At 39.6% G+C, this 24,371-nt stretch overlaps 1 protein-coding gene across 3 annotated transcripts in view; it reads right to left on the reverse strand.

Moving 5' to 3' along the window:
* The window catches only part of HS3ST5 (heparan sulfate-glucosamine 3-sulfotransferase 5), a 193,514-nt gene extending 169,401 nt beyond the window's left edge, over positions 1–24,113 (reverse strand). Inside the window, exon 1 of one of the 3 annotated variants that reach the window (XM_068184289.1) lies at positions 23,817–24,113. The gene's annotated coding sequence lies outside the window, so the exon portion shown is untranslated. Of the gene's footprint in view, positions 1–22,430; positions 22,602–22,726 lie in introns of those variants that run through there. The other 2 variants (XM_068184287.1, XM_068184288.1) reach the window with 2 other exon arrangements.
* Positions 24,114–24,371: the final 258 nt, after the last annotated feature.

Below are 24,371 nucleotides of genomic sequence, written 5' to 3' on the forward strand. Positions count from 1 at the left end.
TACTTTACGTCTTGGTAAAAAGGTAAGTTACTGGTTTGAAATCATGATCCTTTATTTTAATTTCTTCTTGTTTTGGATGACTAAATAAGGTTTCTCAAACTGCACATCTGAAAGCAGTGGTTATTTTTAAAATTGTTCTCCGTTTATATAGACAAGCTGTTAGTGCACCCAACAATTATATATATTCCCCATCATTGTAAGATTGTGTAAGAATATACAATACAAAAAGGATTATTAAGAGCCAAAATTAGTATACTAATGATTCAATTTGACAGTTTCATTATGTATAATGTGGAAAAAACTGAGAACTCTTATAAATTGCTGCTGGAATGTTCTGGAAAAGACCACTAAACCAACTTAGAATCAACTAGTTTTTGTTTTTTTGTAATAAATTGATCAAAATGGTGCACAGCCATATATTTTTCTTTTTATACAAAATGTTCAGGACATTATTTTGATCTAATTATATTTCTCTAATTATAGTTCATCATGGTTAAAATATCAAATTTAATGGTATGTCACAGATTAACAGAATAATTTGATTTATACACTGGTAATTAGATATTACATTTACATGATTATAGAAATTTATATGTGAATTACAAAATTAATACTTAATTTTTAAAAAACCATTCTGCCTGTTTCTAAGAGGATCTATAGAACAAATGAAATTATTTGAATACATATATAGGTATTGAAGGTCAACTAATGAGTTTATTGAGGAACTATGCTCTACCATAGACATCATAAAATTAAAAAACTAGTTAATAAGAAATTAGCCACTCCTGCCTAACAAACTCAAACATGAACTTGTAACATCCTAGGGATTCTATAGCTAATTGGCTCTCTTGCCCTTCTTGTCTGATGCATATCCAGTCACTGAGACAGGAACATCCCCCATCCCCCTGGTGCACCCACTCTGCAGTTCAGACACAAATGGAAACAGGAGTCCCTGGATGTGAGCAGGACAAGCCTGCTTCCAGGCTCTGTAGTGCAAAGCCACACATTTCTCATCACACCATCATCTTACAGGTGGGAAGGACTTGACAGCTAGAGAGAAAAGAAGTGTTTGTGATTTCCTAGTGCAGACAAGAAAACACAGCCATTCTCACCCAGAGATGCTAATAACTCCATGGAAATGGGCTGTTTTGCCCTGCTACAGACCCACAACAGATGAGTTTCTGCTGCCACCATCTGAAGATGTGCTGCTGGTAGTTGGGGAGATAAGTTATTCCATGCTGTAGGGCTGGGTGACCTGTGCTGTCCTGCAGTTATGTCTGCCCTCAATATTTAGCCAAGAGGAGATCCTTCACCACTAGCTTCTGAGCTGAAAAAATGATCAGATTCCCTACCTTAAATGCATCTAGTGCACACTTCCCATGCCAGAAAGGATGAGTATGTCAACAACATAATGGTGACAGTCACTATGCAGGCTGCAGTCAGTCATTGGGGCAGTGGCATAAGACATTATGAACTATGCAGAAATGTGCAAAATACTGAAGAGATCCAGCATTCATCTGGAGGGACAACCAGAGATTTAGTTCCTTCCCAGTGACATAACCATCAGCCCTGTATGCAGATTTAATACACAAAACAATGAAGTCCGGCATTATTATAGTGGGTGAAGAATATTGGAAAAGGAAAGAAACAAATTTTTATTTGTTAATGCATGGCAGGTTACATTTCTGTGGTAAATTAAAGCACACTTGATATGTCAAGTGACACAGTGTGTAACTGACTGTAAGAAATCTCCACATTGTGGGGATGGTTTGGTTCTGGATCATTTTAGAGTACTTTAACACATCACAAAAGCAATTTCCTGTCCTTTTCTGCCTCTTATTTTTCCCTTCACAAACTCAAGTGCCAACTCACTATGCAACTTTATCTACTGCCAAGATTTAGCACAAATATCAGTTACTTGTGTACAATTGTAGAAGGGTTATAAATATGCAAAAGAAATTTAAGTACAAAATTTTGCAAAGAAAAGAAGGACGCAACTGAGCTCTTGGCTGTCATGACCTTTTTCTGAGGTTACAATCAGATTAACAATCTAGTACAAATGACACCAAAGAATAAGAAACATATTAAGTTTCCTAGTCCTTTTTTTATTTCCCTTTTTTTTTTTTTTAACAAAGCAGGATATCTCATTCAATATCAATTGAAAGAAAAAATCACTTCCATTAGGATGATGTGCTTTTATTTCTTCTGCTATTGCACTAGACTTCTCTGAATTCCTCCCAGGAAAGAAAACTCATGAAAAAGCAAGATGAAAATGTAATACAGTTAAAAAATTAAAAATTAGGAGTCATCTGGTTTGGGTCTTAATTGAGTCCTTTAAATAGTACTGGTTCAAACACACCATTACTCTGGGAAGCCTTGGCATTATATTACACTTTCAGAAACCCTAGGATGATAGAAAAACAGGCGACAGGTGGAAAATATGTAAATAAGTCTTTTCATCATGTACTGACGGAACCAACTATCAAAGCCTGGATAGGGCTAATTAGCTACCAAGGCAGCTGTTGAAAATTTGTCCTACCTGAGCATCTCAAAGGTATTCCTACACTGCAGTCATGCTGGGAGCTCATGTCACACACTGGATCACATAGAGAAGAGTCGTCACCCCGGAGAGCCTGATGTCTTGCCATGTTCTCACCCCAGGTGGGACTGATCTCAGATCAGACAGAGGCTTATCATCAGAGCTAGCTTACTTACTGGTGTAGGGGATATTACAGTCTCGAGCTGGGTTTACTTGCTGGCTGCACATTAAAACTCCCCCCCATTATGCCACAGGTTCTCTTGAGTAAGAGCAAAAGTGATGCAGCTATCACTAGCAGATTGCAGATCTTTCTTTTCTGCAGATTGCAGATCTCTTTCTTTTTCTCTTCCTCTCTTTCAGTGCACACCCAAACTCTGATTGGTAAATTATGCTTAGTCATTTGGCACCTACAGGTCCAGCCAGCCATACAAGCTATTTTGAATGAAAAGAATCACTAGTTTTCCTTTGAGTTGACACTCTGTCCTTTACCTGGCACCCTCAGAGCCCTTCCACACTTTCCCTTGACTATACATGTTCACATTAATGCCACAGAGAAAGGTGTCCACTGCAGGTCTTCCCACCTGACCACAAATGTTGAGATTGTCCCAGAAACTTATAAAGTAGTTTATACATCTTGTCCTAGACTTCACCTTTACTTCTATATGGAATTACTGTCATGGACGTTGCAGAAACTGCAATGAACTGTTTATATGATAAATCAAATCTTTAGATCTCAAGGTGTCCCAAAAGCGTGGCAGAGGTTCTGTGTTTAGTGAGAACAATAGTCTGATGATGGGACCATGCTCCTTTTACCACACTGGGAATGGAATCTGCAGCATTCTCTTTTTTACCTGTGCTGTAGCAAGCGAATACTCTGGTAAATAGCTTGGAAAATAGTGTCTTCTCTTATTTTAGATGCAGGAAATACCTGAAAAGTCCTTAGGGTGGATATAGTAAAACTTGGGGAGGTCCCCCCTTGTTTTCTCTTGAAATATTTTTTAAAGCTCATGTTGTGAAAGAATATCCTGAAAAGAAAGTCCCTTATTATGGAAATGACTATAATTTCATTTAATTATGGATAATTTCCAATAAAGCTCATTTTTTTCATTGGTCACCTATTCTATTGGCAGGTGTGTGAACTAATAGATGAGAAAGTTTTATGAAATAGCATCTGTCTTATCAGAGAGGAGCCTATGGTTTCAATCATATTAAAAAATTACATGTGTTGGAAGTTTCTAGTACAGATATCTGTTCTACTAGTAGAGTAGCATCCTTTTTTACCGGGTATTTGAACATTTTCAGTCCCATTAACTATCTTTTGTCTCCTTATAAATAGTTGTAAACACCCTATTTTGAAAAATGAAAATGCCCAGATATATAAAAGGAAGGTAAATTCCAAAACTGAGCTAGATGAAAGCCTGATTTGTTCAACTGCGCAATCTAAAGGAATGTAAAAAATAATGAGCTTTATTGATAGATAAGTCTAAAAACTTTTATTCAATTTTATACACTGGAAATGCCTAAAGAGAAATAAATAAATAAATAAATAAAAATATCAATGTAAACTAATATTAAAGTAGTAATATTTCAACATATTTTGAAAATTCTTTGTCTTTTGAAATAGAATATACACCTGTATGCTGTAGTTTATACATGTAAAGAAAGGAAAAGACTGAAATATTAGACTAAACTTTTAATCTCATGTAAGAATGTTCACACTGGCACAGCCAAGGGACAGGCTCCTATGAAATCACAGATGTGATAATTTTCGGAATATATGACCAATTAAAAAAAGAGAGGAGGTATTTTTAAAAGTTCACAGTGAAAAGAATCTAGTGTACATACCGTTTGGAGAGCTTCATCCTTCACCCTGTTCATGTCCTACATTGAACACTGTGATAAGATTTGGTAAATTATAGAATAATTAAACTAAAATATAAAATTTATAGAAAACCATGAATTTCTGGAATTTGGCAGATAAATCAACTGTAATGGTTTCTGCAATTAATTTTTCATATATTTTATAAATTAATAACATATTTATCTAAAATGAATGCAGCAAAATTATTTTTCTAGAATTAGTTTCTTACCTAATATACTATGGAGTCATAGATATAGTTTTCAAAAATTGCATTATTATACCAGGGAAATATCCTGCATGTGAAAAAAATTCAGAGATGATACTGAAAGTCATGCCATGATTTTATCAATTTCTATCACTAGGAAAAGTATATGAATGATGGGATACTGATTATTTTTGGAATCTCTCCTTATTTAAATTATCTTCAACTTATATTTCTTCAGAATGTCTCCTACAGCATAGAAGTTTTTTCTTAATTAACTGGAAAATAAAAGGGTTGGCTTAGTTTTGTGGCAGGTTTCAGTCAGTAAGAAATGGACTAAGAATTCTTGCACAGCACAAAGGCAATCTCAGGCCCAGTGTAGATACAAAGAGCTTTGCAATATGACTATTCACACCAAAAATTAGACTATATCAAATAGTAAAATTCAAGTGCCAGTCACTTTTATAAAAAAAAAAAAAAAAAAAAAAAAAAAAAAAAAAAAAAAAAGCAAAATCTTTACTCTTTGAGGGTTTTATTAAGTTTTCTTTTCATGGTCACAGCTAGAGATTTATGCTTTCCCCCTCCACTTTGCCCTCACCCCCACCTTGATTTACTGCTTTTATTTAAAAATAAAAGGTAGAACTTTCAGAAAATCACCAGAGAAATGCTGTGCCAGGTTCCAATAAAAAATAAAACGTGCTGACATAGATTTTAAGGTCAGGAGGAAAAATATGATAATTCAGTCTGACCTTTTTCAAAACACAGAACACAGAAAATTGGGAGGCAATACTTGCAATAAGTTATTTTTATTAAGTTTACAGTTTTGCACAATGACAGTTTAAGTTTTCTCTCAGTAGTTGTACTTTTAGTAGGATTTTTCCACAGTTATCTGGCAATATTTTCAAGGAAAACTTGAAGGTAACAAGAGAAAAAAGGATTTCTTAGTTTGAAATATGCTGACTGTGTACTACACAATGTCATTTGACTGCCTGTATCAGATATAGCCTCTCCCATTTTCTGTAAGCAATCCACAGGATAGCATTCTTCTACAATGAAAAGCTTAAATGTGCATTAGGACACCCTTCATGCCAAACACAGAGGATAAGTGATCTCTTTCATTCCTTTGAATGCTCAGAATATTCCAAACAATGACAAAAAAATACAGAGAGAGCTACATTTATAAATAAATTTAGAAAAAAAAATCTTTTCACTTTATACTTTTTGAAAACCTGGAGCTCAGTCAAATATCACTGGAATGAAGAAATGCATTTTTAGAAAAAATAAATTTGTGGGACAATTTTGGATTTATCTTTTTCAGTTTTTCAGCTCTGGAATTTCAGTTTTCATATGCATTAAAATATTCAAGTATTTTGCTGTTTAATTATTTGCATGATTGTGGAGTTTTCCTCAGAGATAAAAAGAGAAACTGTTTTCCTTCACTTTTCAAGATAGGCTGATCCTGGAAATTTCTGTTCAGGGACATTTTCAGAGATTCTAACCTTTGAAAACCATGTTTTGACTCCTCAGGGTTATTAAACATAGCCCAGGTTGTTAGAACTTGCCCAGTGGTGATATTTGTATGGCAGGTGACACCAAGTGGTGCCGTCACTGGCAGTGCTCCTGCTCTCGGTAAACATACACACCTTCAGCTTTGGCTGTGTCAGGCCCTGTGCAAAAGGATTCAGCTTCCTCCAGCAGCTTTTCCCTACAAGTACCAAAGGAGTTTGTTAACTACAGGGTCACTTCTTATCACAAAGCTACCACCTAAGGATGAGGTAGGAGCTTAGAGCTATGTCTCCCAGTGACAGTGCTGGATGTTTTTTGGCCAGGAGAGATAGATATTCATTTGGGAACAAGTTACACCAGGGAGAGATCTAGATCATCTGTCACTTAGTTACTTTCACGCAGGGATGCCACTGCACCTCTCCAAATAGTTGTAACTCTTCATAAGCAACAGTCACATCAGTGTGCATTCCTCCTGCCTGCTTACATGTGCAAGAGCTGTATACTTTATTCCCCTTGACATGTTATATAAAGTTTGAGAGGACTAAAGTTAATTAAAAAAGGTAGTCATGATCTGTTAGGTTTAATATGAAACCTTTAGAGTGACAATGCAAAATCATTCTGCAGAAATCCCAAGACCTCCACACAAATGAACTCAGTTGATATTTATTGACAAAACACTGGTATAATCTCATTAATATTTGCAAATTTCAATTACAGGGAGGGCATGAGCCTGTTTAAGTAGTCACAGTTTTCCATCATGATTGAAACAAACTCCAATTTATTAATTCATCTTCTAATTTTGAAAAAGGTGAAAGTGTGATGCTGCTAAGAATTATATATGATGGAGTAGATTATTTTTGCATAGATGTAATGTTATTTGTTTCCTGTGACATTGAAATTCTGTGTCAAATTCTGGGAAAGAGGAAAGGATAAGAAAGTAAAAGTCATTCCTCATAATAATGAAAATTGACATGGTTCACTAGCATTATGAAAGCAAGTAATACAGTATTGTGTTGTTCAAGACCTGAATCTTTTGGATAAAAATCACAATTGTGGTTCATAAAAAAGGGGAGGTAACTGTATTTCCCAAGAGGAAGTGAACAGCAATGAAATTACTTTTTTTTTTTATTTTATTTTACAGTAAAAATTTTCCCAAAATGAGAAAATTAACTACTAAGTACCCCAACCAAAACTTTTGAAGGAGGAATCTTGCAAAGCATCAAAAGACAGGGATTTTGTGATCTATCTTTACATCTTCTATACAACTGTATGCTTATAGACATTAACAGAACAATTTATTTACTAAAGTAAGAGTTTATTTCCTCCTGATTTGTAAATAATATAAAGCATTACCATTACTTTCTTTTTTGTATTATTTGGGATGTATTTGTACCAAAGGGCTGCAGTGCATAATCAGAGCCACTGTCTACCTCAACTATCAGAGTCACCCAGTACATATGGAGGCAATGATGTTAGTCTAGGACAAGGATAAAATAAACCCTCTGAAGCAAACTGTGCCCTCCTTCTACTCAAAGAGCAGAACTGGTGTGTTTATGCATCACACATCTAACACAAAAGGCACCATTCAGCCCCAGAAAGAATAGCTTGCAGATGTCACTGCCAGGCACAGTTTGCTGTCAATCTAAAAATAAGATACATGATCTTAAAAGGAGCTGAAGAAGCATTCTAGAAACTCTGCTAGTTAGCAAAAGGCTGGACACATGGCAGAGTGAACAAGCCTTTTCCAACACAGTGTAGATGAGAAGTCATTAAACCTTCTTCGTAGAGATTGCTGGAGCATTCAGAAAGACTGTGACTTATCTGAGCAGCCAAAGAATCACTTTTCCTCACAGTCCAGGTAAAGAGCATGTTGCAAGAGTTCACTCTAGCTGCCATCCTAGGCTTTTTATTTCATTCTGCTCCTGAAAGTACAACACTGAAACACGTCTGCTTTGGTATTCTTCATTAGACGTGACAAAAAAAAATCAACCAACCTAAAAAACCCCCTGAGGTTGGAACCACAGCCTCATCACCTATCATGGAAGATGTCACTCTGTCTCATCAGGGTGCACAGTGTGAATGGATCTGGACTCACAGTTCCTTGGAGGGAAGATGAATATGTTTGGTGGCAGCTGGTAGAACAAGGAATATATTGAGCTCATCCTTCCTTTCCCTCTGGCTCAGAGAGGCCTCCTCCCAAAGGAGAACAGCTCCAGTCAAGCTGAGTAAGAAGATGTGCTGTGAAATGGGAACAGTTTACAGCTTTTCAAAATCTCATTTCAATACTGAGAATAAAGAATACTTAGCATGTATTTTAGGCTGCAAGCAAGAGAGGGCTCAGATAAATCAGAAAGGTACACTTGCTCAAGGCCTTGCTAAACTCTACCTCTGGGTAGCCCTTATCCCTAACGATCAGGCAGAACAGATGGCTAACGTGTTTCAGTCCCTGCCTGGAAGCAGTGGGGTTTATTTTGTGCCCAAAATCTGGTCCCATTCCATGGCTGGATGCCCACTGCAATCTGCACTCTGGAAAGAGTCTGAGGGCAGGGTCAGATCAGAGGAGATAGGTGGTAGAGGAGCAGAAGAGGAGCCCAATTGGTTGAGCTGGACAAGCTCAACTCATCAACTTTGCAACAGAAGAGGCCACCGCAGAAGAAGAAGCTGTACAACACAGGCTGAGGGGTATGATGAGAGTCAGTAACAATTTGTGCAGATCACTGGGAGAAGCAACAAATGCTGAATAAGCTAAATATTAAATACTTGCATTAATATTTCCAAACGCAAAGAGGGGGTAATCTTATTTTTTCTGTATATACATGTAAGGAAATGGATTAAGAAGAGCCATTGGTTGGAAAAATGGACCTGTATCTTTCACCTTGTCTATTTCCAGACTATAAAAGAATCAGTTCCTATGCAGATTTCAAAATAATCTCACATATTTGAATAGGTAGTCAGCGATAAAACTAGCAATACAGAACAGTTAATTCAGATGCAAATATTAACAATTACTGTAATACAGAACTCATATAGTTAGCACTGTAGGAACAGATACTCTGATAATGAAAACTAAAATAACTGCTGGTATCCATAAATTCAGAGATTCGTACCCTACATTTTTATAAAATTCAGTCTGCATATCAGTGTGGTAACTGAACAGAGTTAAAATTCTGTGTGCAGTCTTTAAGATAATTTTTGAAAAGGGTAGCCTTCTGAGGATAGTTATTTAAAATTCAGAAGGCTGCCCAGAATATCAGAGTAAGTTCAGCATTAGTGTAATTTTTCAACCTGACCCCAGAGGCCTACGAACTAAAATGCCAGCAGATTAAAATGCCTTTTAAGAGCCATTCTGCACTAAGTGTATGTATGACAGAGTTATACTTTGAGTTATAAGTAGGCAGTATCACTTTGGAGGTGGCAGCTGCCGCAGTCAGGCAAGGACAATTTTGCTGTAGCATGTGTCAAACAGTTGCAGGATCAGGCTAATTGAGAGGTCTCCATCCCTGTAACAGCAGCTTCAAGGTTAGTTCAGGGAGTGGGGGTCAGAGTCAGGCCTGCACCCTGCTGAAAGCAGTCAAGGGGAAGGCACAGTTTTGGCCAGAGTAACATCTGTTTCTTTCACAGCTTATAGGAAGCTATTGGCAGCAGTACCACACTGTCACCAAATGTGTCATGATCTTTCTCCCTGAATGTTTCAGCCTAACATCTGTTCAAAATACCTTTGTCAAATGGACTGAAATATTTAATAGACAATTTATTGCTGAAAAATACAATGTTTTGATATTGAAGCAATCTGCAAAGTGATTTGCAAAGCTGGATCTTAATTTGGAGTTTTTCCCAAGAAACAGGCTGGAGAAAAAAGCCTCATCTTTGAAAGAAAGGCACTTCAAGAAATCTCAAACTTGTGGAAAACTCTTTGTCTGACCCAGATTTGAGGCTGGCTACTCATAGTTCACTACCCATTAACAACTGCTTGGTATGAATCCCTCTTTTTCTGGACTGCATGAGTTGTATTCATCCGCTGAGAGCTATCATCCCTGCAGACCAAATTGAAGGGAAGGAAGAGATAAAGGCAGAGGCACCAGAGGCATTACAGCAGGATGCAAGGAGCAGGATGCTCTTTAGATAGTGAATTATAGTTGTAGTTAGTAGATATGCTTCAGACACGCACCAAAGAAGCTCCAGGCCAGCTTTAGATCTACTTACTTAACTATTCCTTTTTAAGTATCAGTGATAAATAACTAAAACTTTTTAGAACACTCTCAGATCTCCTTAATCATTATATGCCATACCAAGAGAAAAAAATCATTACTATTTAGGTGAGAGTGTGCACAATATATATTAAAGTATAAATTAGAAATCAATATGCAGAGGTATATCATGAATAATTGTACAGTACCTCTCTCAAATGTTTACAAGGGATCTTTAATATCTGCTCCTACCCTACTGTTTCTAAATATATTTATGGAGTTGCAAGCTACACATAATTTTCCAAGCATGAAGAATTTTAGGGAACTCAGTGATTTCACTAAACAAAGTAAGTGACTTATATATCATCTCAACTTCTAAGCTAAGCTAAGCTAAAAATCCTGGTATGCTTTATTAAGTTTCAATTTTCTAAATAATCTTCACTTCTTTTTTGGTCAAGCCTAATAGCTCCTACTGAATAATGAAACTGGTATTAGACTACTGCCTATTTATCAGATTCAGATACAGGTTTTATTTTTAATTTGGTTACATCAAGTTCATTATATATGTGCTTGTGTAATAATTAAATCAGACTCCTTGAAACTCCACTAAAAGCATCAATTAGAGAAAGAAATGTTTAAAGTATTTGGATTTGTTCTTTCTCCTAATTTGAAACCTCCAGAGGTATTAAATGCAGCTTGCTGAAACCCCAAATGGAAGTAATGTCCGGAGAAGGCACTGGGACCTCATGATCTTCCCCCTGCGATTCAGTCTTACCACACACCTGGGGTCACAGCGTTTGGAGGCAATTATTTTACCACTGGTGGGAAATTATTATCTCTCTGATAGGTAACTTTCCCCCAAAGCACTGTAACGTATTTATGCAACTCATGAACCACAAAACTGATATTGTAGGACTATGCTGAGAAGTAGAGTCTCTTCTAGGCAGCATTTCAATGTATCCTCACCCAGACTAATATTCACTGTTTTTGAAGTTGTGCTATCCTGCATCAGTGAAAGAATAATAAAACCTCACAAAATCTCACCAATAAAAGATGAAGAAAGATTAGAAATGATGACTTCTAGACATTGCAAAAGATGCACAGTGATGTTAAATATCAAGAAATAAAAATTTGTTACAAGCCACTCTAAATTTAATGTATTTTCCCCCACAACTAAATTAAATATTATTTTTTTATGTAATTAGCCCACTGTCGTTCAACTACATATTAAAACTATCCAAATATCCTGTGTAAGCATAGTTTCCAGTTAGCTAAAAGGTGAATATTTTAAAACTTAAAGGAGTTTGATTTCTGAGACCCCGCCCTAAAAGATTTGTCATTATTTTTGTTTTCTTGACACAAAGAATACTGATAGTCACCAAATAAAGGTTTTTGTGTCAGTTTGCCTTCTTGGCAAAAATTAGTAATGCATCTTTTAAAAGAAGTGCTAGTACCCTCAATTTTTTGTACCTCTGAAAAAAACAGATTTTTCAACACTGTATAAGTTTCTGAAAACAAATGCACTGTAAATAGATAATAGCTTTCCAATAACAACAATTTCTAGCTAAAATGACCCCAGCAGTTGATAAGAAATGTAACTATAAGTAATGCAGAAAAGTATGTAGAAGAGTAGCCACCATTTTCTAAAACATTTTACCACATTCAAATCTTCAACCTGCTTTCAGAGTATTATTATATATTCCACAATTAATGGCTGATTACAAACAAATATTAAGCCCCTGCTACACTATTTGTATAAATATTATGCTGTGCTGTAGTAGCACCGTTTAAATCAACTGAGTTCATTCATTCCTAGCAAGCAAATTGAATAAACAGCATCTATGTGTTTGGAGTCACGCTGACCTAAATGATACTAAGATTACATCTATGGAAATGCGTTAAATTGTAGTAGGGCATGAATTCATGCCCTGGAACTACTTTTTTTCCTAGAACATAAAATGTCAGGGCAGGCCCTGACACTCTTTTGATCTTGGCTACTTGACCAGCTGTCTCCCAAGGGTTTCCTAGGCACAGTTAGGGCACTAGCCCAGCTTTGGGGCTTTTCCCAAGAGGGAGGCTAGATGCAGCCTGTGCTTGGGAGGCTAAGGGAGCTTAACCATATGGAAGTGACTGTGCTCTGCTCCAAGCTAGAGGGAGGCCTTGCATCATTCAATTTATTCATAAAAATTACGGGCAAGGAGCAGAAATGCAGCTGTAATAGGAAAAAAACCCAACCAAACAAACATGCAAACAACAAACATTCCCAATTAGTCTCCCAACAGTAAACACTCCCAATTAATCTCTCATAATTACTGGAATAAAAGAAACAAACCCTGACAAATCTGTTCTCTTGTGCCCCTGGGGGATAAACAGACGTGAGTGGCCGACTTCTGCCTACCAGCGCGCTGGGGATTTGCGCTGCCTGTCCGTGCTGTGCTTCCCATATTGACCCAGAGCACTGGTGCTGATGCACAGCCAGGTCTGCGGGCAGCTGTCTGGCCCGTAAGCACCACTTACTGACACGTGTCAGCTCACATAAACAACAGCCATGCAGATTTAGGTGCTCAAACACCACACCAAGTAAAGCAGATTTCTTCCCAGCTGCACACTTAGCTTTTAGCCACATTTTAAACGTACATCCTGAGCCTATATATTGTTCAGCTGTAGGGCATTTTCCTCTTAAAAGTTTTTAAAAAGACACACTTAATTTCCCACTCACTCTTTAGTTATGGCAAAGAGACACTTCCTTTCCTTTTCTTTCTCTTCTCACCTAAAGTCTTCCTCAATGTATGAGTTGTATTACCAGGAATAAAATAATCAAGCTCTACTAAACAAGTACCTTTCAAAGAAATCACCCAGTTACCTTCCTAATACTTCTACTTTGTCCATTAGCCTAAAACCATCACACAAGGTCGTGTCTGCTCGGAAACGGGGCAAGGATTATTCTCCTCATCAGGAAAAATATTTGGAGCTTTTCAAATGCTTTTTTATTAAGTTGAAAAACTAAGTTTAAAATCTTCAAAGTCTCAGAAGAAAAAAGTTTTTATTAGGGACAGATCAAGAACCTTGTGTCAATATTTTGGGGGCTTCTTTCAGTTTTTAATTTTTTTCTTATTTTCACAAGAAAATTGCATTATAGATTAAGAAAAATGAAAAATATACCTTCTAATTAATATATTATCACAGTGCACAGAAAATGTATGAAAATATGTCTTTTTTACAGAGAGCTTAATTTTAAATTAACTTATGTGTCAAAAAACCCTAAATTTCAAAGAAATTTGAACTAGCTTCAAGTTTTACTTGAGACCTGACAGAAATATCTTCAAAGACAAGACTTTTGTGATAAAAAGTTTTGATCCATTCTGAATTGACATTTGAAAAATTGATTTTTAAAATTTAATACAGATTCTTTCAAAGTGGTCAGTGACAAAGAGGCATTTTTCAGATATATTACCTTTGTGTAAAAGAGAAATTGTTTGAAAGTTTAGAAAATATTTTTATCCCTTTCTCATTTTTCTCTTCTTTTTCTGTTGAAATACTTTCATGCTTCCACAAAAGACGAGTTGTGGAAAATAAAAGAAAATTACGCACTATCATTAAAAATACTTATATACTCTGTTTCTGAAACAAACAAAGCAAAACTTTCTAGTTAGTTTCTTTGTTCTAGAAACAAACAAAGCAAAAGTTTCTAGTTAGTTTTGTTACAAAAGAAGAAATGAGAAATCTTAATGACAGATAAATCTTTTCAATACATTTTTGTTAAAGAAAATAATTTCTGTTCAAGGATAATGCTCACAAGTAAAGCTTCTGTCATGGAATTCATCCTTTGTTATTCCTTGCTATTAAGTTGTGGAAGGTATACAAAAACCTCTCTGAGGCATCTGCACCATAAACAATCCCTTTTTTTGCCACCAGGAGGGAAGCAAGGGCAGTTACAGCGCTGTAGGTCCAATACAAAAGGGAGGAAAAGCTGTTGCTTCACGCTCACCTAAATCTACTTTACTAGCAGCCAGGGAGCAGTCCTGAAGGAACTGCTGGGAAAGCAACCAGAGAAATGAAATATGTTTTTAGGCACATGAGAATGAAGGCCTGAATTCCATTTTCTGCAGTTGTATTTTGACTTTTTGAAGCCCATGTTTTTTGCCGTATCTGAAAGAAGTGAATTTCATTCTTAGTTCAGAAAGCACCAAATACAGCATGCTGGAAGAGTAGCTAGCAATGTCATTGGTAACCAGAATTTTTTCATGTGCAAACTGAGAACTTTTAATGCCAGGATAAATTTTTCACTAGCTCTCCTCAAACCTTTTCTACCTCTGAGTGAAACTCTGTTTGGTAAAAAGCTTATCAGTCATATTTTCTTTTTCAGAATTATTTGCCAAAAAGATTATAATAGATTATTTTATACAGATTGTGCATCACCACTCAGGAATGTAATTTTCCACCAGAAGACAAATAAAGACATGTTTGACTATACTGATAGATTCTGCATTGGCAGACTTTTTACTTGCTGCAAATCTGGTTTACTTTAAATTTGAGATTAATCCTTTTACAAGAGGCAGGAATGTGAAATTATGAAGAGGAAGAATTTGCTGCTACTTCTGACATTATTTATACTTACACAGCACTTATAAAGGTAGGACATGCAGCAGCAAATTATCTAAAATATTTTTCCTTAGATCTTCCTTCTGACATCATGACAAAGTTAGCTCTACTCAATCCATTCAACAGTCTTTTCAGCATCAAAATTTTATATGAAAAAATGGTATATCTATTTACTGTATTAAATAAAATGCAGTATTAAGTACTCCTCTGCTCCACTGTCATCTTCATTTTTCCTAAAAGCTCCACATTACAGTCGCAGAAAATATGTTTTTATTTCTCCAGTATAAGACTGTAGTTGATTTTTCAAGTTTAAACAGGAAGACATTGACAGTGATTGTAGGCGACACTAGCCTGTAGTTGGCAAAATATCTTTCAGATTCATGTTTTACAGGATAAAAATGTAACACTGGCTTCAGGCACTGAATTAAGGATTCTTTTTGTTTTCTCCTGTTTCAGGATTTCATTACTGTTTGGGGGCTTTTTGTTTGGTTGGTTGGGGGGGTTTTAGGTTTTTTTTGTTGGTGGTGGTGGTTTTTGTTTGTTTGTTTTGTTTAACAGCACTGCCTTTTATTTGTAGCCTTGGGTTTAAAACATTCTGCAGGAGAACCATCGGACCCTACTGTTTTACCTTCAGGAGACAATTTAACCACTCTCCGCTATTCACTGTGTTGTCAAATCTCCCTCTGCATCTTCATGGTCAGACAGAAAGAAGAACCAGCAAATCCCTGCTGGGATGAGGAAATCAGTCAGTAACAAAGTAGGGCATTATACAGATTTGGATATTAAAAGAGAAAAAGTATATACGTACGCACATGTATACACGCAGATAAATGTGTATACAAATGCACACAAAATCTGTTAGGGCCATCTGGATTTCCAACATGGGAAATGGTTATTTTCTGGCTTTGGTCTTCTTTTTAGGCTCCCATCCTGTTGTTATGTCAGCTTTAGTTACTTCTCCCATGGCCAGAACATGTTAGGTAACTCAACTTTCATAATCTTATTTTTAACCTCAGTTGCACTTTTTTAATGTCTTACTTCTGTCTTAGGGATCTTTTCATAAAGTAGTGCACTTTTCCCTCTCTTGGAAAAAAACCAAACCAACAACATAACACATCCTAATATATATTTTTACTTCATTTTGCTATGTTTCTACCATTTCCAAATTTGTTTCTAAGTTCATTCAGGGTTTTGCCAAACTCATTTTTGTCTTCTTACCTGACAAATATCATGCTTTGTATAAGTAAGAGGAAAAATAAAAACAAACCTGTCTGCAAAGAATCCAGGATAAAGTGTAAATCCATTTCCATTGATGTAAAGTGACTTATCTCTCAAGAGATGCCAGTTTTCTAAGGCTGCCATCACAGCAGCAATGTCAGGTTGGAAAGGGAGGTTTTGATGTAAGTTAAATGTCCATCAGTTAGTGCAGAAAGTTTACATGCTGCTGAGCAAGCTTAAACACTTGTTGTAGAGGACAAATCCCTTATTTGTCATCTCATTTTTCATTTAATTCTACATAGAATTAATTCATTAATATTAATGTTGCAGTTGCACACTTTAAAAGAAAGCTAGCACATATATATGTATTATAAACCAGTTTATTAAGTCCTTTTACCAATAATTTTTGGTAATTTGCAGACACTTTTTACCATATTCTTCTGTAATGTAAAATCCTGTCATCCCTTGGTAGGCTCTGAATATGTGTCTGCTATAATACAGTCTAATAGCTTTATTTATGACAGTCCTTTGGAGACTCCAGCAACTGTGTGCAGTCAAGATTGTTCAAGCCATTATAATACAAGATTATATTACAGTGATTTGAATGGATAAAAGTTCTTTCATTTCCAAAAGGGAAATAAATTGTTACACACTGTTCTGTAATGTATGAGGACAAATGTGTTCCTTTAGTCCCCCAGACACAGAGCTGTATTTTCTTAAGCAACTCTGTTGCAAAAATAAAATGCCTAAGGACTAAGAGGGTAAGCGAACAAAAAGTATAGGCATTATCTATTTATTTTTTTACTTATTTTGTAGCGTGAAACATCGTATATCAACTCAGGTACCTTAAAAATCCTTTGTTTGGGGATATTCAACAGTTTACCCATGGAGACATTCCTTCAATTTGTCTCCTTGAAAAATGTCTTAATCTAACAGAATTGGCTATTAAAATCTACCTTGTGCAGTGTTAGTCCATTATTATATGTAAAGTTCACTTTGCAGTAGTCCTTCATTATAAACATCATCCTTCACATCTTATCTACAAAAGTTCATTTTGACTAGAAATATGAAAGAGTACAGCTGTGCAACCCATTTTAAAACAGTTAATTGCTTCCTGTACTTCTAAAGTATATAAAACATTAAAAGAAAAAGTTAGCAATATTTAAAGATTTTCCCCTGAAAGTTAAATTTAAAGTTGTCTGGTGCTGACAAAATTTTATAACCACAGATTTACATGTTTGAATAAACTTGGGAAAATTATTACCTTTCATGGTCATCGATCACAAAAGAATCTTTGTTCAACAAAATGTGATTAGGTCCCCTTGAGGTCAGCACATGCTTAAAGACTAATATTTATTTAAGGGTTTTGCTGATGTGAATCTTTCTGCAATTACCATTTCATCTGATTGTGTTAACAATGCACAGTAATGCTTGTTTGTTCAGGAAAAAAATTTGTGCTTACAGACGTGTAATACTTGAGAGAGAGAGAGAGAGAGAGAGAGGGACGATCTAACACAGTATTTATGCAACAGGATAGAAGCACTGTTAAGTGCTATTGCTTTGTTGGGCAAACCAAGAACATAAATAACAGAGAAAAACACAGTCCTGGTAGTAAGTGATGTCTGGCCATTTGCCTTAAACAATTGAAATTTCTGTTCTTGATTTTAGGGTTTTTTTTTTTTTTTTTTTTTTTTTTTTTTTTTTTTTTTTTTTAATTTCCATGCATTTGTGCTCTGCTCCCAAACCTAACTCAGCTAGTTTTTCTTGTATATCCATCTTTTTATTTCATTTAGCCAGTAGCATATAATTTCAGTCTGCATGCTTTTCTAAGGAAGAGCATTTTATCAAGGAAATGTCCTGGTTGTCATAAGAGAAAATTGAAAACACACACACACAAATACACACACATGAAAGCAAAGCACAGCTGAGATTAGACATAGTCCAGTGATTGATATTTTAAGTTGCACATGATACTCTTTCCTTGTTCTGTTGCACTGCATTTAGATATTGTATGGCTTTCCAGACATGCTATGCATAATTTTACATACCATCTGCTTTACGTGCCAGGTTCCATATGTACAATGTATAACCTAAAACCAATATTTTGAATGATTTGAGCTACAGTGGAGGCTTTTGTTCTTAAATTGTTGAATAGGAGAATACAGTCCTAAATAAATTATCTGATTAATGTGTTCTGAGTCTAACAAACAATAAAATTTATTTTGAAAATGTTCTTAAAGTTGTAGTAATGACAAAATTTAGGTGACTTTCAAGAATCCCAGTAATGCTGCTTCTTAGATTCAAATACCAAGAGACCTGTAAATGCTTGCCACCATTCACTTAACAACCATAGCAATACAAGGGCATAAACATGTTTCAGAGTCAGGCAGGAGACAGTAAAAATAATCTTGAAATATTCATCTGAATAAAGATGAACAACATTTACTCCTCAAAACAGGATGAGATTTATATAGCTGCTAAAAGTGAGCAATGGTTATTCAGAATCATGTTCTGGAGTTTCCTGGTACTTCATTATCTGGCTTCATGCAACTCTGCCTTAAATACTCAGATCTTATAGTCTTTAGTTACAGGTAAGACTAAAAAACCTAAATTTCTGTTTTGGACATGCTGTCCATGGGATCTGTCTGAATGTCCATATGCATCTTTGAAGAAGAAGTACTAGAACATCAAAATTAAAAACCCCATAGAATTCCAAACAACGGCTCTCAGACAAACCCAAAGATTTATTCAAATAATATCTTAGTTTTTAGAACTGCTGACAGAAAGAAGAAGAGCATTGCTTTGGAACTTAAAAAAGCACCATCATCACACCCTGCCATACCACTCAATAAAAAAATCCAAACCTCTTAATATTGAAGTAATTACCATATTTTTCACATTTGACTTGAAATAGAAGTATTGTCAACAAAAATAGGTTGTAGCATTACAACGTGTTAGCAAACAGCAGATATAGTGGAGAATAGAAGAAGCAGCAAAATAGTTCAAATAAAATTTTACTCCCTGTAAAGTCCCATAAAATATGTACCCTCAGCTTCCATATATGGCACATGATAAAAGAAACATTAGAATTCACAGGAAAATTAGAAAGAAACCTGCAATATGACATTTTAAGAATGAGGTGTCTGTCTTGCTTATAGATTTGCAAGGAGAGAAGAGATAATCAGTGAAGCATTTGTCCATTTTGCAGGTTTTTTTTTCTCGCTGCAACATGAACATCTTAATCTTTTCACAGTTAAGTATTAGTGACACATTCAGTTCACTTCAATGACAATTCTACCAAATGCCTGCAAAAAAAACTGCACAAGAGATGCAGCACTTCAAACTTTGCTTTTATATTTGCCTATTACCACAAAGTTGTACTTAAAAGGGAAACATCATTATTGGACCATAAATGAGAAAGGTTTTTTTCTTCTTGTATTGCATTTTGTTAGTGGTGGAGGCTACAGGGGTGCCTTCTGTGAGAAGCTGCCAGAAGCTTCCCCTGTGTCCCACAGAGCTGATGCCAGCCGGCTCCAAGACAGACCTGCTGCTGACCAAGGCTGAGCACCAGCAGCAATGGTGGCAGCACCTCTGGGATAACAGATTTAAGAAGGGAGAAAAAAGATCCTGAGCAACAGAAATTGCAGCCAGAGACATGAGTGAGCAATAGAAACTGCATTCACAGAGAGGACTGAGAACATATGAAAGCAATAGGTCTGCAAGACACCAAGGTCAGTGAAGACAGAGTGGGAGGAGGTGCTCCAGGTGCTAGAGCAGAGATTCCCCTGCAGCCCCTGGTACAGACCGTGGTGAGCTAACTGTGCCCCTGTAGCCCATGGAGGTTCATGGTAGAGCAGGGATCCACCTGTAGCCCCTGGAAGAGCAGGTGGATGCTCAGAGGAGGCTGTGACCCCTTGGGAAGCTCATGCTGGACCAGGATTCTGACAGGATCTGTGGCCTTGTGGAGGGAGGACTCCACATTGGGGTAGTGTCCCTCTTTGGGGGACCAACACCAGAACAATCTGCATCTGAAGGAGCGCACCTTGTGGAAGGACCCCACACTGGAGCAGCTCATAAAGAACTGAAGCCCATGGGAGACTTGATGGAAAAGTTAATGGTGGACCACCTCCCATGGGATGAACACCACACCAAAGTAGGGGAAGAGTGTGAAGAGTCCTCCTCCTGAGAAGGAAGGAGCGGCAGAGACAACATGTGATGGAACTGACCACAACCCTCATTCCCTATTCCCCAGAACCACTGGCAGGGAGGAGGTAGATAATCAGTGTGTCAAGTCAAGCCTGGAAAGAAGAATGGAGGGGGAAGAAGGTTGAGAGGGGAAGGGTGGATGTTTAAGGTTTAGCTTTTATTTCTTCTTTTCCTACTCTGGTAATAAATTAAAATTTTTCCCCAAGATGTGTCTGTTTTGCATGTGACAGTAACTTCTGAATGATTCCCCTGTCCTTATCTCAACCCATGAGCTTTTTGTTAAATTTTCTCTTCCCTGTTTAGCTGAGGTAACAGTGATAACACAGTTTTGGTGAGTTCCTGGCATCCAGCCAGTGCCACCCCAATACACCTATCAATATAATAGTCACATTGTTCATGAGCATGGGCATATTTGTGATACTTGATAAGTTTTTGACCAAATTCAGCATGTAGGGGTTCTTGGGTATTCCTTCAACACTCAGATTTGGAAAAAAAATTTGAAAATCACACTTTCCTTCTTAAGACATTCCAAGTAGTTGAGAGTGTTTAGTCAGGTTACAGGAATAAGTAGCTTTTGCCATTTGAATATCAATATTTGTATTTGGTGCTTCATGATATATCTGACTGCTCCCAATCTAAATACTGTACTGAACAGAGGACATTCTGTGAACTAGAACTTCCATTTGCTAATGGAATTTTTTTTTGCATAAAATCTTCTTTGTAATCCATATGAATATGGGCATTTAAATTATTAATCAGAAGCATTCTTTCTTATTTGTATCTGTGCTGTGAAAGACTTGGATAAAATGGGATAAAAAATTAATGTACATTTAGATTTTTCTCCTCTCTAGAGGGAGGGTGTTCATGAGTTAAATGCTTATGCAACACCTTTCCTTACAAACTGTACTATAGTTCTCTTGTTACTTCTCTATTGAGCCTTCCTGGGCCCAATCCACAGGCCACTGAAGTCAATGAGAGCCCATCTGATTGTCTCCAGCTGCTTCCAACTTTTAAGTGAGAAAAAAGATATACTGGAAAAAGTATCAGTTACTAAGAATTATGTTATAATGTCTATGGGTAAAAAAATGGGATTCAGCCCTCTTGATTTCCAACATATCAAGAAATCATTCCAGTATTCTCCAGTGCAAAATGGCAATGAAAATCTAGAAGATAATCCTGACACTGCTAAAACTCTTTGGTTAGAGAGCTAGCTGCTAAGAGGAAGTTTCTTTTATGCATCTCTTTTGCTTTGCCATCTTTCCATCTTCTGCCCAGTCCCTTTCATTCCGTATTGACCATAATTGCCTTCCTCTGAAGTCAATTGGGAGTTTTGCCATTGGCTTCAATGGCAGAGTTATCATACCCAGGATTCAAAACCCAGTGAGAAGAGATCATTGACAAAGTCCACCCAGCAGAAGTAAGAAAAAAGATTTCAATGATTTACCTAAGACCACTTAAAAATCGCCAGCAATTGTGAGCTTTCATATATGTTTCCCACAAATCGCACCAGGCAGTCTAGGAGAAGAAAAAGCCCCTTGCACGGTGTTCTTAGCATTTGGCAGCCGGAGCTGAGCCCCTGCCTGAGCGGAGTTAGCCGTGCGCAAACCAGAGCTGAGCGGAGACACCCGCTAATTGATAGCAAACATTTCACAAACATTATGCTTCCCGAAGGGACAAGCGTTTTCGCACCGGAGCCCTCTGCAGCGCAGGAGGACAGAGCGTGCAGGACGGGGAGCGGGCAGGGGAGCCGCGGGCACCCTCTCTCTGCGGTGCCGGGGCACCGGCCGGGGCTCCACTCTGCTCCCCCAGTGCGCAGCACCTGGGCGCTCCTCTCCGCAGGTGAGGCGCCCGGCGGAGCTCCGTCCCAGTGTCCGATCGGTGGCACCGCGGCGCCCGAAACACCGGACCGCGCTGGCAGCCCCAGAGACGTGGCCAAAACCGAGGAGTAGCAGCGGGCAGTAGCCGGGGCGTACGGGGGACACCGTGCCCTCCGTGCCCCGGTCCCACACGGCGCAGAGCAGAGCCGCCAAGGAGGGAGCCCCAAGCGCGGCAGGGCACCCTCCACACCTTACCCGCCCCCGAGGGACCCCGGCGGAGCCCCGTACTCACCGCGGTGCTGCAGGCAGCAACCCGCAGCGCAGGCGAAGCGCCCCCGCCCCGGCCGGTGCCCGCTGCGGTGCACAGACCCCGTTCCTCGGCGCCCACATCCAAGCCCCGGTCGCTCAGCTAAAAGTCCTTCTGAGGAGCACACGGCGAGCCCCGCCGCCTCCTGCCTCGGATCGCTGTCACCTCCCCTCCCCTCGTCCCCCCGCCCTGCGCCCCCCCGGCGGGCGGCAGCAGTATCAGCAGTCCCTAACCCCTCACATCACGCACCGGCAGAGGTGCCGGTCCTCGTCGCTACTTACCGGGCATCCTTCAGAGCGGCGGGCGGGCGGGCGGGAGCGAGAGAGGAGGAGGAAAGAGGGAGGGAGGGATTGAAGGAGGGAGGGAGAGAGGGAGGGGGCTCCAGGCGGGCTGCGCGACGCTGCGCTGTGCTGTTCGGCAGCCTGGGCAGCTCGGCAGAGTCAGTGAGTGAGTGCCTCCGTGCGTGACGGCGTGTGCGTTTGTGCGCGATGCTGGACACAAGCGAAGGGAGACTCAGGAACAGAAGGGCGGCGGGAAGCGGCGGGGGAGATCAGGGGGCGCAGCCCGCGCATGGCGGTGGCACCAGGTGCGGCCCAGCGCGCCCCCGGCCCCGCGGCCCCCAGCGCCCCGCAGCCGCGGCGGGAGCTGCCGGGGAACGGCTTGGGGGAGGCGCGCATCCTCCCCGCTGCCACACGCAGCCCGAGGGAGCGGAGGGAGGGATTTTAAAAAAAGGGTAATAAAAAAAGCCCAAACAGGAGGGAAAAAAAAAAAAAAAAAAGAAAACTCTGTCTCTACTTCCCGGCTGAGGTTTGAGCCCCCCGCCCCAGAGCTGCGGTCCCGCGGCAGCGGCGCGCTCCTGCCGCGCCGGGAGCCGTCACCGCCCGCGGTGCAGCACGGCAGAAGCTGCTGCTGCCGGTAGCGCCCAGCTGAGAGCCGGAGCCGCTCCCCGCGCACGGAGGAGCCTCCCTCTTTCCCTCCCTCCCTCCTTCCCACCCTTTTTCCTCTCCTTCCTTCCCTCCCTCTCTCCCAGTTCGCTAAGGCGGGCAACGCGGCCAGGTGCTGTCGACTCGCCCTGCGGCCGAGCGAAGAGCCGGGCAGGGCCCTCCGCCGGCGCTAGCTCCTCCGCGGGAAGCGGCCGGGCTCCCGCAGGCATTGGGGTGGCGCTGGGAGGCTGCTGCCGCCGGGACGCGGTTGGAGGGGGAGAAGCGAGGGGCGCAGAGGGGAAGTCGGCTGCCCCCAAGAGCTGCCGGCGGGGCCCAGAAGCGACGGCGGAGGAATGAAGCAGCAGCGGTGAGGGCCCGCCTCTGCCGGGCAGCGGTGCTCTGCCCCAGCGCATCCCTGCAAACGCCGCTCCCTCGCTCGGCTGCTCACCTCCCGCCCGAGCGGAGTGACCCGCTGGAGAGGACCGAGGACGGTGCATCATAACTGCTGGATGTTTTGGGAGAAGAGGGGGGAGCAAGCGGAGAAGGGAGGGAGGGCATGATTAGAGGAATCAAATGGAAAGGAGCGGGGGGAAAGCAACACGGACGCTAAAAAAAGCCTGTTCTTGGGAGAGAAATCAAAAATAGCCACAACAGCATTGAAAGTTGCTCGCTTAGTGATTTGCATTATAACGCTGCCGCTGCTACCTGGCTCCTCCAACAGTGTGCCCAAGGAATATGCAAGATGGGAGAGGGGGAGCTATATACTTTTTCTGTGATCTCTCTTTAAAAGAACCCAAAGCAAAACCCAATGAATCACACCCCGCACACCCCACTCCTTTGATGGAGAGGTGGCTGCAGGTGGTGGTTTCAGAGGTCCAAAAGGAGCTTCCTGGAGAAAGAGGTGTGTGTAGAGGACCCACGAGAGTGCTCCTCTGGGATTTTGGGCCCTCGAGTTTGGCAGCTCGGGGAGAGGGGAGAGCAGGCGCTGATGCCCGGCCGGAGG

Source organism: Anomalospiza imberbis, chromosome 3 (assembly GCF_031753505.1).
Source record: "Anomalospiza imberbis isolate Cuckoo-Finch-1a 21T00152 chromosome 3, ASM3175350v1, whole genome shotgun sequence".
NCBI lineage: Eukaryota > Metazoa > Chordata > Aves > Passeriformes > Viduidae > Anomalospiza > Anomalospiza imberbis.